Genomic DNA, 13,387 nt, shown 5'->3' with positions numbered 1-13,387 from the left:
CACAAAACTGCAAATATTTTTTTTTTTTTTTAATTGACAATGTTCCCTCAATAAAGCAGCACGTACTTCACTTGCAACACCAGAAAGTGACAATGGAAATACCGGAGCATGTAAAGCGTTTAACATACATTGCTGATGCATTGCTATGTGTTTAAATACAGTAAATGTACAGAAAACAACAACAGCAAATACCAAAAAATAAGTATAGTACGCAGCAGCCATTGCAGTGCTGCCCCAGCAAAGGAAGTGGCAGGTGCGGGCGGACGGCGAAATTTCATTTTGGACGACAGGTGATAAATAAATCGAATGCCATATTTAGGCTGTGGCGCAAAGTGATCCCTTTTAGCAGGCGCGCCACACTAACTGACGCACTGATTACTTATGGCGCACTGGCGAAGCGCTATTGCTGCATGAAGCTGCCACTGTGGAGACGCGCGCGCGCGCTTCTTCGACTTACACAACCACGGGTGCACCGCCATTTTGTATGGTGTTGCATTTAATTGTATAACAATGCCACACAAAAACAAATCAACTGCCGTGCACTGCACCTTGCGCGCGACTTGTTGAAGCAACCAGGACAATCAATGTCGTTGAAAGCGTCGCGCTGTGTTGGCGTTGATGAGGACACACTAGAAGCTGCGCGTTTATCTTTTGACTTATATTCGTTTTCTTTTTTCTCCCTCAAATAATGAATTTTTTGTTGCTGCCGCGCGCGCATTTTTAAAAGGTGTTGCACAGTATGAATTGCCTTTTCTTCAAGACAGACAAACGACAGCGATTCAAAAGAGTGCAAATTGCCGCCAAATCGTATGCGCACAGTGACAATTGACCGCGGCGTGGCATGCAGTTAAGAACGTCGCCGTGGCAGTATGATGGCACATTTGCACATTTGCCATGACCATGTGGATGGTGAGACACTATGCGCGCGACCGCATTCTGACATTAATTGCGGGTTAATTTTAAGCTTTGATTTGTGCACATTGCAACCCGCAAGCGAACATGGCAAACCAAAACGTTGCGCTGCGGCACGCAAAGCAGTGGGGCCGCGCGGCGGTGTGGCAGTGGCAGCGGTACTGCTAGTGACTGTGCAGTCAATTTAAATGCAAAATGATGCATGAACTGTGCGGCGCGCTGCGGCCACTGTGCCACAATGCATTGACAATATTGACAGCGAAATTATTGCTAAGTGCGGTTAATTATAGTGATTTATTTGCCGATCAGTTGGTACGATATGCGGGCGAATGCGCGCCGCCACTCGGACGCGTATTGTCAGTAGCAGTCAATTGGTGCACCGAGTGCATAAATAAATAAGCGGCAAAGTTAATGTGGCAACTTGATGAGTGGTGCGCCGAGCAGTTTTGTTAATTTCTTGCCTTTCGCTGACTATATATACATATTTTTTTTAAGGTATCTGAGATGCAACACTGCTGATAGCCAAGTAAGTGGCAAATGTATGCAGCACTTGCAACGCTGCCATTGCTAATTGCAACAAATCGCTCAATAATGGTAGGCTACAAGGCGATCAGGTTGCATGATACAGGTGTAACTAGTGCAAATACAATAGAAATTAAAACGAGTTGAATCTAATGTAGCAGTAGTAAGCGCTCTCGTATATATTTTCTTATATACATAGTTGTATCAATAACACTAATCACGTGTTATTAGCAGCGCCATATTATAATTCATGCAACATTGAAACGTGTTGTGTGAGCGCCAGAATCATCACTATACGTACATGCCACACACACATTTCATACATTGCTTGCTAAGCTGTCAGTTGCATTACAACAATAACATCACAAACATCCGTCAGCAATATATCGTCGCGTGCATGCCTCAGGGGCCTTCAAAATGTTTGTATCAACACGTTTTTCAATTGCAATTAAAATTTTAGAACTAAAAAAATATACAGTAGTGGCATTAAAAGCTACAGCTACACATAGAGAGTGTACTTTGAAGCACTGCTGTACATCAAACTATGCATGCCAACATGCATAGCCATACAGCAGCATTTCACACTCGAGTGTTTGCCTGCTTTGCTATGCGCTCACTTATATGCGCCACAAATGAATGCAGAAAAAAATAAATATAAATAAAAAATGCGAAAAAACTAATGGTAATAATAATAATAAAATACAACAAAATTTAAATGCTAATTAAGATAGCGTGCAACGCCAGTACAATGCCAAGTATCAGCGCCACTGCAACCCGCCCCAAGAAAAGCGCTCGCTCCGTTAATACGCTAAACAGTATTTAATTACTTTTGAAAAGTCAAGCAAACAAACCTGCCATACATGCAAACATACACCAACACGCACGCATTTACATATAGCAACTTTTAGCTACACACACGCTTCCAAGCGAGCGTTTTATATGAGAATTTATTGGCGCACAGCTACAATTTACGCCTGTGGTAGTAACAATTTTCTGGCCAGACAAACGCGACAGACAACGAATGAAAATTCTTATAGCTACAATGTTGCAGTTGTTGCTGTAAATAGCTGTAACGCTATAATGGACCAGTAAGCGTGTACTCGTACCATGCCTGCTATTTTGCTATGTACTACGGACTTATTATGCTTGTTATTAAAAAGTTTTTATTCTCATGTTTTTATTTTAATTTGTTGTTTTTGTTTTTTTTTGCATTGCTGTTGTTATTGTTTTAAGTTGTATCTCGTGCACTTTGTCGCTTGCTATTTGTCTGTCAGGCATAATTTTTGTTCTTGGTTTTTTCGATTTTATTGCACCGACAGCGTGTTGTTGTTGTGCTAATACTACAGCTCTGTCGTGTGTTGTGCTTTAGTTGTTGCAAACAATTTGTTGCTTGTCGTGCAGTTGTCGAAAAATTGCTGACTGCATTATGTAAGTGAATTGCTGCTGCAGCAGATGAATTGTTGTGCAGATTTATTGAGTGAATAGTTAAATGCAGCAAAAAAAAATGAAAAAAATATTTTCAAAGGGGCAAGAGTGGGTTTTATATTTGCATTGAGATTTGCAAACCGAAAAAAAAATAAATAAATAAAAATTAAAACAAAAAATTAATAAAAATAATTGTATGATACAAACAAATAAATGTATACATGCATGCAAGTAAATATATATTAACTATACTTGTCTATATTTACGTAAGTGTATGTAAATTTTTTGCACGTTTACCGTTATTTGCTCACTGCTGCTCATTTAAATGTCGTGTTTTATGGTAATTTTATTCTTTTATTAATTTATATGTTTATAATTTTACAAGTGGGCGAATTAAAAGCGCCGCCCAAGTCAGATAAGTTATCTGTTAGATATTGAGATAGTAGTTCGGCAGTTTCGAGCTGTTGAATGTCGCAGAAAATTTGCTAAATAATGATAAGCCTTATTGTAAACGCTAATCTAAACAGCGAAACTATCATACGAGGTATGTTCAAAAAATAACGGAAATTTTCGTTTTTTTCCAATTTCTTTATTTTTCTACATTAATATTGTACGCTTTTAATGTCATCTATGCTATGGACGGTCTTTTAAGGTGCTCTTTATTTTTCGAAATAGCAAAAAGTCACATGGAGCCATATCTGGTAAATATGAAGTCTAAGACATCGTTACAGAATTGTGTTTGGGCAAGAATTTACGATAAAACAAAGAAGTTTGAGCTTTTCACAAATCAAAATCGCCAAGCTCATAAAAACATGTCCATCCTTAGCGGCCGCTACAGGCAAAATAAGCAATGAATACAGCTGTGAATTTTATCGCACTTCAGGGGCATGTATGTATATCAAACTAAAACAAAAAAACTTTGAGAATTGGACTCTTCAAGCTTAGAAATTTTAATTTTAAATTTGTGTTATTTTTTGAACAGGAGGTACACATTAGTGCCGATATATTTAAACTGATATTTAGATTTCAAATAAGATAAGTCATTGCTATTTTCAGCAACCGCCGCTACATATTGTTTGAGTGAAAATATAACATCGAGTCTCGAAAAGATTTTTATTCAATCGCCAATTGTCAGAATTATATAAACTTAACTTATTTCAAGAATATTGTATAAAAATTTTGAGCCGATTGCAGCACGTTTCACATGAGATTATGATAGCTTGTAAGTCTATGTAGACTATTTTTTATTTTGTTTGAGATAGCAGGGGCTTCTAGAATCACCGTCGCCCAGTCACCAGCTCAGCAATCGCCATTTTGTAGCAATATGTTAATATAAAGTTTTTTTGTGCACCCAATTGAGAAAAATAAATTCAATCCCTTCACATTACACACAGAATAAACAGTCAAAGTCAGAATTTATATTAAGGAACTCCAGACTGGCCTAACGCCTCAAGCAAACATTTCAAAACTCAAAAATTTATTTTGTCTGAATTTTTTAGTACTCAAGTAAATCAAGTTTCTAAATTGTTCGCATTAAAATTATATGCAAGCAGCTGCCACTTAAAAACTAGCTGCTTTTAATAATTAACTTGTGCCCTTTTTACATGCTTGCCACTAACTGCTGACGGCAAAGTGTACACACACACCAACACATGCAATTAAAATGGGCACATGCAATTGTGCATTTAATTATTGCTGTTGTTATTGTAATGAAGCACACCAAATTGGCGCTGTTGCATGCACCAACTAAACAACGAGTGCATGACATTTTATGGGCAAAATTGGGCATGCACTCGCACTCGCACTCGCACACATACAAAGCGACATTCGCAAAAGTGTTTAAATTAATCATATGCGCAATTTATCGTAATTATTTTGCAACTTTTCTAGCTGTCAACACGTTGCTATTTCGCTGTTGTTGCTCCTTCGGCTTGCTGTTGCCACTGTCGTCGTCGCCGTCGCCGTCGCTGTTGCTGTTGCTGTTGCTTGTCACTGCTTACCGCCGTTTGCTATTTGCTGTTGTCTGTTGGCTGTCAAGCGTTCTGCCAGTACCAGAGATATAAAGTAGCATGCAACATGCCATATACATCTATTCATGCAACATGCCACATACATACATATATGCCGGCTTTGTTGCAGCCAACACACGCACACTCGCATTTGCAATTCATAGAAACATCGTTTTGTTGCACTTTACTTGTTGTATCGTGATTATTGCCACTGTTTGTTGCATAAAGCGCTAATTGACAATATTTCAACGCAATCGCTGTCATTGCTGCCCCACTCGGCTTGTTCAATATATTATTTGCTTTCGTTTTCTTGGCATTTCAGCAAAAATGCATTTCATTCAAAATGTTGCACGCTGCACCACTCATTGATAACTTGCAACATATGGTTGCATTAATTCTAAGAATGTAAACGTTCATTCAAGCAAATATATATACATACATATACTTGCACATAATTTTGCATATAAATTTATATTATTCTGCGACAAAAATATATATTGTGCGCCAGTACAGACCTTGGTAATTAGTTGCACTGGAATGAGGAAATTCTTGGTACTATATTTTTAAGGGCAATTAGTGTGTAGGGTGAAATGACAGAGTCGCCGCAAAATGTTGCCAGTTAATTACATATTCGCGAACATGTCTCTCATTTAGTTTCTAATTTTAGCGACTACCTTGCTGGTCTCATTTTGTGGCAAGTCATGTTTTACATAATTTTATGCAAAAGGTGAGCTGATACGCAATTTTTTGCGCTCCGACGTATTACGAAATTTTTCTAGAAGGTTTTTTTAAACAAAAAATTAAATAATTTATTTTAAATTTACAATGAATTTAGTATTGCTTGTTTTTTTGTTAAAAAAAATTAATAATAGTGAATTATTTTATATATTTTTCGCAGTCTTAAATATATATACAGCGCATTATATTTGCTTCTTTTCGCACATTTAAAAATCCAAAGCGCGGCGAGTCTCATAAAAAGGCAGGAACAAGCTACTTCAGCTAGCGCGACCAATCAATTGCAGTGCCACAAGTGCAACAAGGCCAACAAACAACAGATTTATGCTATTGGCTAGCGAAAAAAGCTTATAACGGCAATTGTAGCAAGCAAAAACAGCAAAAAAACAAAAACAAAAGATAATAACGGTATCAAATACTTTACTGTCAAATACAGGTATGAAAATGTCACTATTTATTTATTAATTATTTAAAATTTTTATTATAATTTTTTTCAACTACATAATGTTTATATGTATGTATATGTGTTAATACATAATATAAACTATTTACAAGCGCATTAAAAAATCATAATTATTACACGCAGGGTGTGGCACACTAATGAAAAATATGGCTAAATGCCACTATAAGTGATTAAATTACAATGATAGCGACAATAAAAACAACAAAAACAAAAGCAATGTAAGCGCAATTAAAACAATCGCAATTACGCGTGTGTTATTAAATTAAATGCAACAACACATTGCCAAAAAAAAAAATTATCTTTTCAGTTTGCAGTTTTTTCTCTTTCTACATAATTTTTTTTTTTGTGTTTATTTTTTTTTTACTTTAGTTGCATATACTTCAAAAAAGAAATGCATTTACGCACAAATTATGCAAATTCTCATATAACAATTTTTTACCACAACACTTTTCCCAAAGCACACGACTCATTTTAATTCGTTTTGCTATTTTATTATAATTTTATTCGCTTGTTTCTTGTTGTTGCATTGTGTTGCGGTTATTGCATTAATTTTATTTTTCATTAAAAAGCTTAACTGATAAGCATATTATTGTTGTTATTAAAATTTCAAATATTATTTGCATGTGTGTGTGTGCGGCTGTGTGCCATTTCACAATGCGCTGTCCATTATTCGGCTGCTGAATGGTTAATCCGGCAGCTAAAAATATACAAAAGCTTACATGTGAGCTAACAAAATGAAAATAAAAAGCATTAATTGAAAAAAAAAAATCAAAATAAATAGCGAATAACTATTTGCTTATGCCCGTTAATTTCGTTTGAATTATTAAATAATTAATGTAAATAAATTATAATGGCAGCAAAAAAGCGCTTCTGTAGATTACGACAGCCTATCAAATGAAAACCTATTAATGTTATTTCACTTTTTTTAATTTTATTATTTGCTTATGTGGTTTATCGATAGGTTGAAGTCGCCAAATAATACCGCCCCGAGCTGATAAGCTAACCTATAGAGATGAGATAAGTCAGTGTTTGGCATGTGGCTGCTTTGACAGTATAACGTTGAAGAGGTAATGTGAGAGGAAAGGTACTTCAATACTATATAGGTACGTGCAAGTTTATACAAATGAATAAAGAAATAAGGATTAAGTGACATTTAAAAATTTATATTATATCGACAGAAATTTAGTGAAAATAGAAGGGAACTCAGTACCTTGTGTAAATACTTAAAGTTTGAAACTTTTTATTTGATGTTTTGTTGGCTTTAGAGGCACAAGAAAGGGCAAGTATTCTTAAATTCGTAATAATAAGTTGCAAGGAAGTTTGCACAAAAATAGTTATCGAAACATGTACGGGGTTTGTTTGAACTAGAACTTTGCAAAAATCGATTTTTTTGTTTTAAAATATAATTTAAGATCCTAAAAAATATTATTCAAGCCCTTGAATACTGTAAAAATTTCTCTTGTCCAATTCGCTGTGAAGTCGACGCGTTTGACTCAGTCAGTCCCAGAACGTAAAATTTTAAACCAGTTTTTCTCATAACTGCATTTTGTAAATCAGCCAACGATGCAGGTCGAAGACTATCGCACGTCTCTGCTTAAAATTTTAACCGTAGTCTCACAGTAAAACAAAGTTATATTTATTATATTATAATATTTAAAAAAAAATTTATAAAATATTTACTGTTTTTTTCGGTCCAAAATTGAAACCTTTTGACTGGTCTGTTCTTTTGAGAAAAATTTACGTAAACTTAAAGGCATACATCTTAACAAATATATAGTTATTATGTATATTAATTTCGGAGTTTTATTTTATTTTGTATAGCACGAATTTCTAGAATCGCTTTCGCCCGTTTAGGCTCACTTGAAAAAGTTGATTCCGAAGATTGATCCAATAAACGCCATTTTGTAACAAAATTTTAATATACATTTTTACATACACTAAATACATTTCTATTAATGCCAAGAAATTCGATTCTCTCAGAATGAATTGCCTAAGTTAGACCAGTTTTAAGGCCTGCAAACTGGCCTAACCACTTAAAATAACATAACCTTAAAAATATGATTTCGTAAAGATGAATTTAGTTCGGAAGAAAAAACTCCAAAGACGCTTTGACGCTCAACAGTTCACTATATATAATTCAACTATAACCAACGCGTCTCAGTGACAGCTTGTATGTACGAAACAAAAATCACGCTCTCAAGGCGCCGCAGCGCATGTCGTTCATTACATTTGGCCAACACTGTAATCGCCCGTTACTTACTACTCAGCACATTATCTGCCTATCGAAAGCGTTGAACCTGCATGCTAAGCAGCCAGCGCAGGCTGAAATGCGCAAAAACCAAGACACCACCGCCACCGCCACCGGCAACACCAACATCCTCGCCGCAATAACCAAATTCCTCAAGCAATACCACTTCGTACGACGACTGTCACAGGTAAGCAGCTATTTGCTTGAATTTGTGATTGCCAGTGTGTTTGTTGTGTTGTTTCCTTTTAGTATTTTTTACGTTTTCGTGGCAAGTTGTTGTTGTACTTATATAAAATATCCATCGATCTTGAGCGATCTTTCATTTTCAATTCAATTAGCGCTCGTTTGGAATTTATGCAAAAGTTGTTTGTTCATCAACACGGCAAAGTGCTGGAGACACTCTACCTACAAAAACAAAAGTAACAACATCCACCTCGCACACTGACTACAACTCGCGGAGCGCGACGGTGTTGGCGACGGTGTATTGCCGATGACGACGAAGATGTCGTTCGCATTGAGGATAAAGTCTACGCTTATAGCCAGGCTTGACGGCGCTGAAATTACCACATCACAGCGCGTACATACATGCACGCATACAAATACAAATACAGCGCTTTCTACCATCGCTATGGCATATTTGATACAACACTTGATCCTCACCTCTGTGCCGCTTGACGGCTTTTGTTCAACGCTTCGAGCCATTGCAATATTATACAGATATATGTATATGTATATGTATGTATATATATGAGCATGCGCGCGCGTTGCGATCACTTTTCGTCTATAGATTGGCAACACCAAATGAGTTCTTTTTTGTCATCTTGCTTAGCAATGGCTTTTAAGCATTCTGTTGTGTTTCATTTTTCTCTTTTTACTGCCCGCTTTGGTCCGCTGGTTATACTACAGTGAATGTGTAGATTTGTTGTTTCTCTTGTTGAGCGCGTCTTAAGTCGCGGTTTTTAGCCTTTTTGATTAGGTGATCATCGTAACGCATCACATGCCATGTTCTGGTGTTGTCCGCCTGGCTGCCTGCTACACACAACCCCACACATACATTGGCATACACATTTAGTCCGTACGACGACAACTAGTCAGCTAGTTTGTCTGTCTGTCTGTCTGTCGCACGTCTGTCTGACTGTTTGTCTGTCTCTGCTCAGCTCACTCGGCCCGCTCATTGACCAGCCACAGTCTCAATCTGTAACCGCGGCCGCAAAGCTTAGTGCTGCCACCGCTACACTGGACACAACGTCTTCTACGTCTTCTACGTTGTGTTCAGAATCATTGCCTCGGTCCCCTCTGCCGGCGACCTCTGCCGCTAGTATTAGCTGCATCTGCGCGCCTTTCTTTGTCCGACGTTTTAGAAGCGCGTCGTTTGAAATTGTCTTCAGGCTTTGTGCGCAGGCCACAAGTGCCATGTTAAGTTGCTTGTTGTTGTTTGTATGGGCTGTTGCAGCTGATATCTGTGTGTGTTGTTGCAATCGTATTTTTAAATATGCAAATAGCTGTAACTTCTTTCAGATTTTTATTCGATTTGTAGTCCATATTGTAGTTAGCTCATTTCGCCATGCGTTTTCAAGTGGCTTTTGTGTTTGCTGTTGTTGTTATTAGCTTGATGTGGTATTACCTCGTATAACGCCCCGATATGCACTTTGTTGTAGCGCTGGTTTCTTTACTTTTATTATTGCTGTTGTTATTATCGGTTTGCTTTTGCTGTTACTCTTGTTGTTGTTGTCGTTGCTGCATTTGTGATGAAGTCAATGTCGAACTCCATTATAGCTCATTATCGCCTTGAGCGTATAAATTATGTTGATGGGATTTTTGAGTTGGCCATTTTCGTTATTGCTATTCTTGTTTTTGTTGTTATTAATGTAGTTGCAATGCTTGTAGCCTTTCCCGCTTTTTAGCTTAATTTTAATTTTTTTTTTTATTATATAAACAGCTTTTTCCACTTTTTACTTCGCATTACCTTTTCTGTTGCCGAAGTGCTGGCGCTTTTTGGTCCGATGAAAAGATACATATGAAATTTGTATGGCTAATAATTTTATTATTATAGGTATATGATAGTGGTGTGCATATTTCTTAAGTAAGACTGGTTCGACATTTCGTCGAATGAAGCGTCAAATGAACTATTTTTAATGAAGACTCTTAGAAGTGATATTTGCTGGGTTTTGACTCGAAATATTAGTAAGCATTTTAATATAGACATACATATATGGCATATGTTTGTATGTGCAGGAAAAAATATTTTAACTTCCACTTAATTATTTTGATTCTATGAGGAATTTATATTATAATGATTACCTACCCCATACCATATAGTATATATTTATATATATTCCATTATACATATATTTATATTTTATATGCATACATATATATCCGCACATACCTATATACACACATGCATGCAACTCTGAATAAATGCACGTACTCCCATTACCTTATCACTCTTATCAAAGCGAACTTAAGGCGAACATGTAAATTTACTTATGAAATGCTTTTCGTTATACTCTTTTATTCTGGCCTTTTGCCTTTTCACCGATTCTATGTAAATGCATCTTCGACATAGCCGCCGCTGATAAGAAATGCACAAATAATGTTATATATGCATATATATACGATAGCTGTAGCGAATGCAACAACAAATTTCGTTTTAAATTGTATGAGGAGGTGTAAGCCGTTCACTTTCTGTTGTTGCTATTGTTGTGTTTGTTTAAGTTATTGGTTAACTTAGCAAAAATACTTTATTTAAAGTAATTTGATTGTGATGAAATAAAACATTATGCCATTGAAATCAAAAGTCTTGTATAATACTATATAAAAGTAGTTTTAGAAATTGTTCACACGGTCTCTAAAGTGGTTAAGGAAATTTCAGAGAAGTTTTGAGTCAAATGTTAATCTGTTATTTATTAAGAAAGACATTATTTTCCTTTATAACCAAACCGATCTATGATCTCTTGAACTGTTCTCATAACTCCGCTATTGTGTTGGACAGTGCAACTCTTGGAGAAAATTATTATTGTCCAAAGCCTTGAAACACGCTTTCAGCTCCGATCTCATCACTTGGAGCTTATAGATGCTAAAGTGATTGCAAATTTTATTTCCGACATTCGAAATAAGTCCCATATGGTATCGAAGATTTGATTTAAGGGTTTTTTTTTTAATATTCGCCTTAAACCGGTAAATCTGCTGCATTCAAAAATCACAATTTAGTGCATTATTTTTCTTCAACTGTCTGTAAAAAATATTACTACACGCTATCTGAAAGTTCCTTGCAAAAAATTGTGTGAGTAATATTTAAAGAGAGTAGCCCGGATTTCGCTCTATAAGGTACAATTGTAAGCGAGTACTTTATGTAGGGTAAAATTCGGAACGAATTTGTTACCATCACATAGTTTTAAGATTATAATAAGAAATTCATTAATACTAAATGATTCTCTTCGGATTAAGACTGCAGATTACTTAGTTGAAAATGTTAAAACTCAATTCAAAATATTTGTTTTATTTATCAATACCTATTGAAATATAATTTTTCCAGCCAAGAATGGGTAGACAAGAATAAAAGAGAATAGTTCATTGCTTTTAAAAAGTTTAAAAGTGGCAACAGTCACATGTTCCTGTGCCCTCATTCCGAACTTAATAGTTTTTTCATAAGAAAATTTTAAAAATACTTGAGTGCAGCAATATGTATAAGATGGTAAAACATTCTTAACTTGAAAAAGGGTTTATCGCGTTCCTCATAAGTATACCACTTTCCACTTCGTTTTCATCAGAATTTATTACATATTTTTAATTTCTAAATATTAAATTCATAATTAATACAATATAATACATATTTACTCGCAACTTAATTTCAACATTTTCAACTTGACTGATTTTAATTCACCTTATACCTTTTAGACACGCATGGCGTCAAAATGTGATGATGCGCATGCAACCAAGCGCTCCTCATATGTCCAAGCTATTTCATCAACATTGTTCTATTTTGCTTTATGTCAGATTTGCATTCTTTCCCCATTTAAATGCACTTTATAAAATCGCATATCTTTAATGGTGTGCGTGCATGTGCTACAATTTAATGTTCGCATCTCACTTTGCATATCCACTTAAAAACAATTTAAATTATCAGCAAAAACCCATATAAAGCTGCACTTTTTCATTTTGACCGCCGATTCGCCACGCCACTCCATGCCTCAGCGCTGGCTCAGCTAGCTAAATGATCGGCACTGTAATGGATGTACATACCCGTATATGAGTATGTTTGTGTGTTGCAAGGCTGGCAAGCTGTATGGGGACGGCGCAAGATAGACGTCAGGTTGCTCTGCCTTTGCAGCTAGTTGTGGGGATCGCAAGGCTTGGCGCACCGTACACGGTCGGGGCGCTGTGCAGATTTGCATAGGCTATTCGGGCGTTTGAGTTCAAACCGCGAATTATCAATTTTGCGCCAATTTCGTGCTAAAATAATTCTAGCAAGCAAGCAGGCGCTTAACGTTTAGCGGCCACTACTCTACTTTAACTAGACGTTGGCTATTTGGCGCGCTATTATTTGTATTTATTTTGTTGTTGTTGCTTTGTGATAACTGCCTGGATTCAGTGGGAAACACTTCGTTCACTATCGCTGGCCATATTGAGTGCATGCAGTCAATCATTTTATCTGCACTGCCAAAGCGCCCTCCTTCGGTTACCTTATTGCAGTGTGTTTCAAACATTTGTGCTGGAATTCTTTGTGCTCTCTTTTTTTGGCTACATTGTTTTGTGTTGTTGTTATGCGGAAAATTTCATGCCTGTGTAAACCATTTGTAGACAATTTTGTTAGAACAACTGCTGGAATTGAGGCTGCCATGAGTCGCAACTACAACAACTGCTTCTCTTCATGGCTGCCTAACATGTTTTTGTAGCTGCTGTTGCTACTGCTGTTGTTGCCAGACTTGTGGCGCATAATTTTTCAATCGTTCTAATGCACAGTGGCTGCTGTGTTGCCAACATTATTAACAGACAGGCGAAGATGTTGCACGAAAAAAAAAAAAATGTGCAAAAAGCGCCTCTTTGAGGAAGGCAGTGGATTTGGCTGCA

The 13,387-nt window shown here is 36.4% G+C and overlaps 1 protein-coding gene across 2 annotated transcripts in view; it reads right to left on the bottom strand.

Annotated features, from left to right (window-relative positions):
* The window catches only part of hth (Meis homeobox homothorax), a 302,627-nt gene that overhangs the window by 117,262 nt on the left and 171,978 nt on the right, over nucleotides 1–13,387 (bottom strand). The window lies entirely within an intron of this gene.

Source organism: Bactrocera oleae, chromosome 2 (assembly GCF_042242935.1).
Source record: "Bactrocera oleae isolate idBacOlea1 chromosome 2, idBacOlea1, whole genome shotgun sequence".
NCBI lineage: Eukaryota > Metazoa > Arthropoda > Insecta > Diptera > Tephritidae > Bactrocera > Bactrocera oleae.
This window is presented reverse-complemented; position numbering and strand designations above follow the sequence as displayed.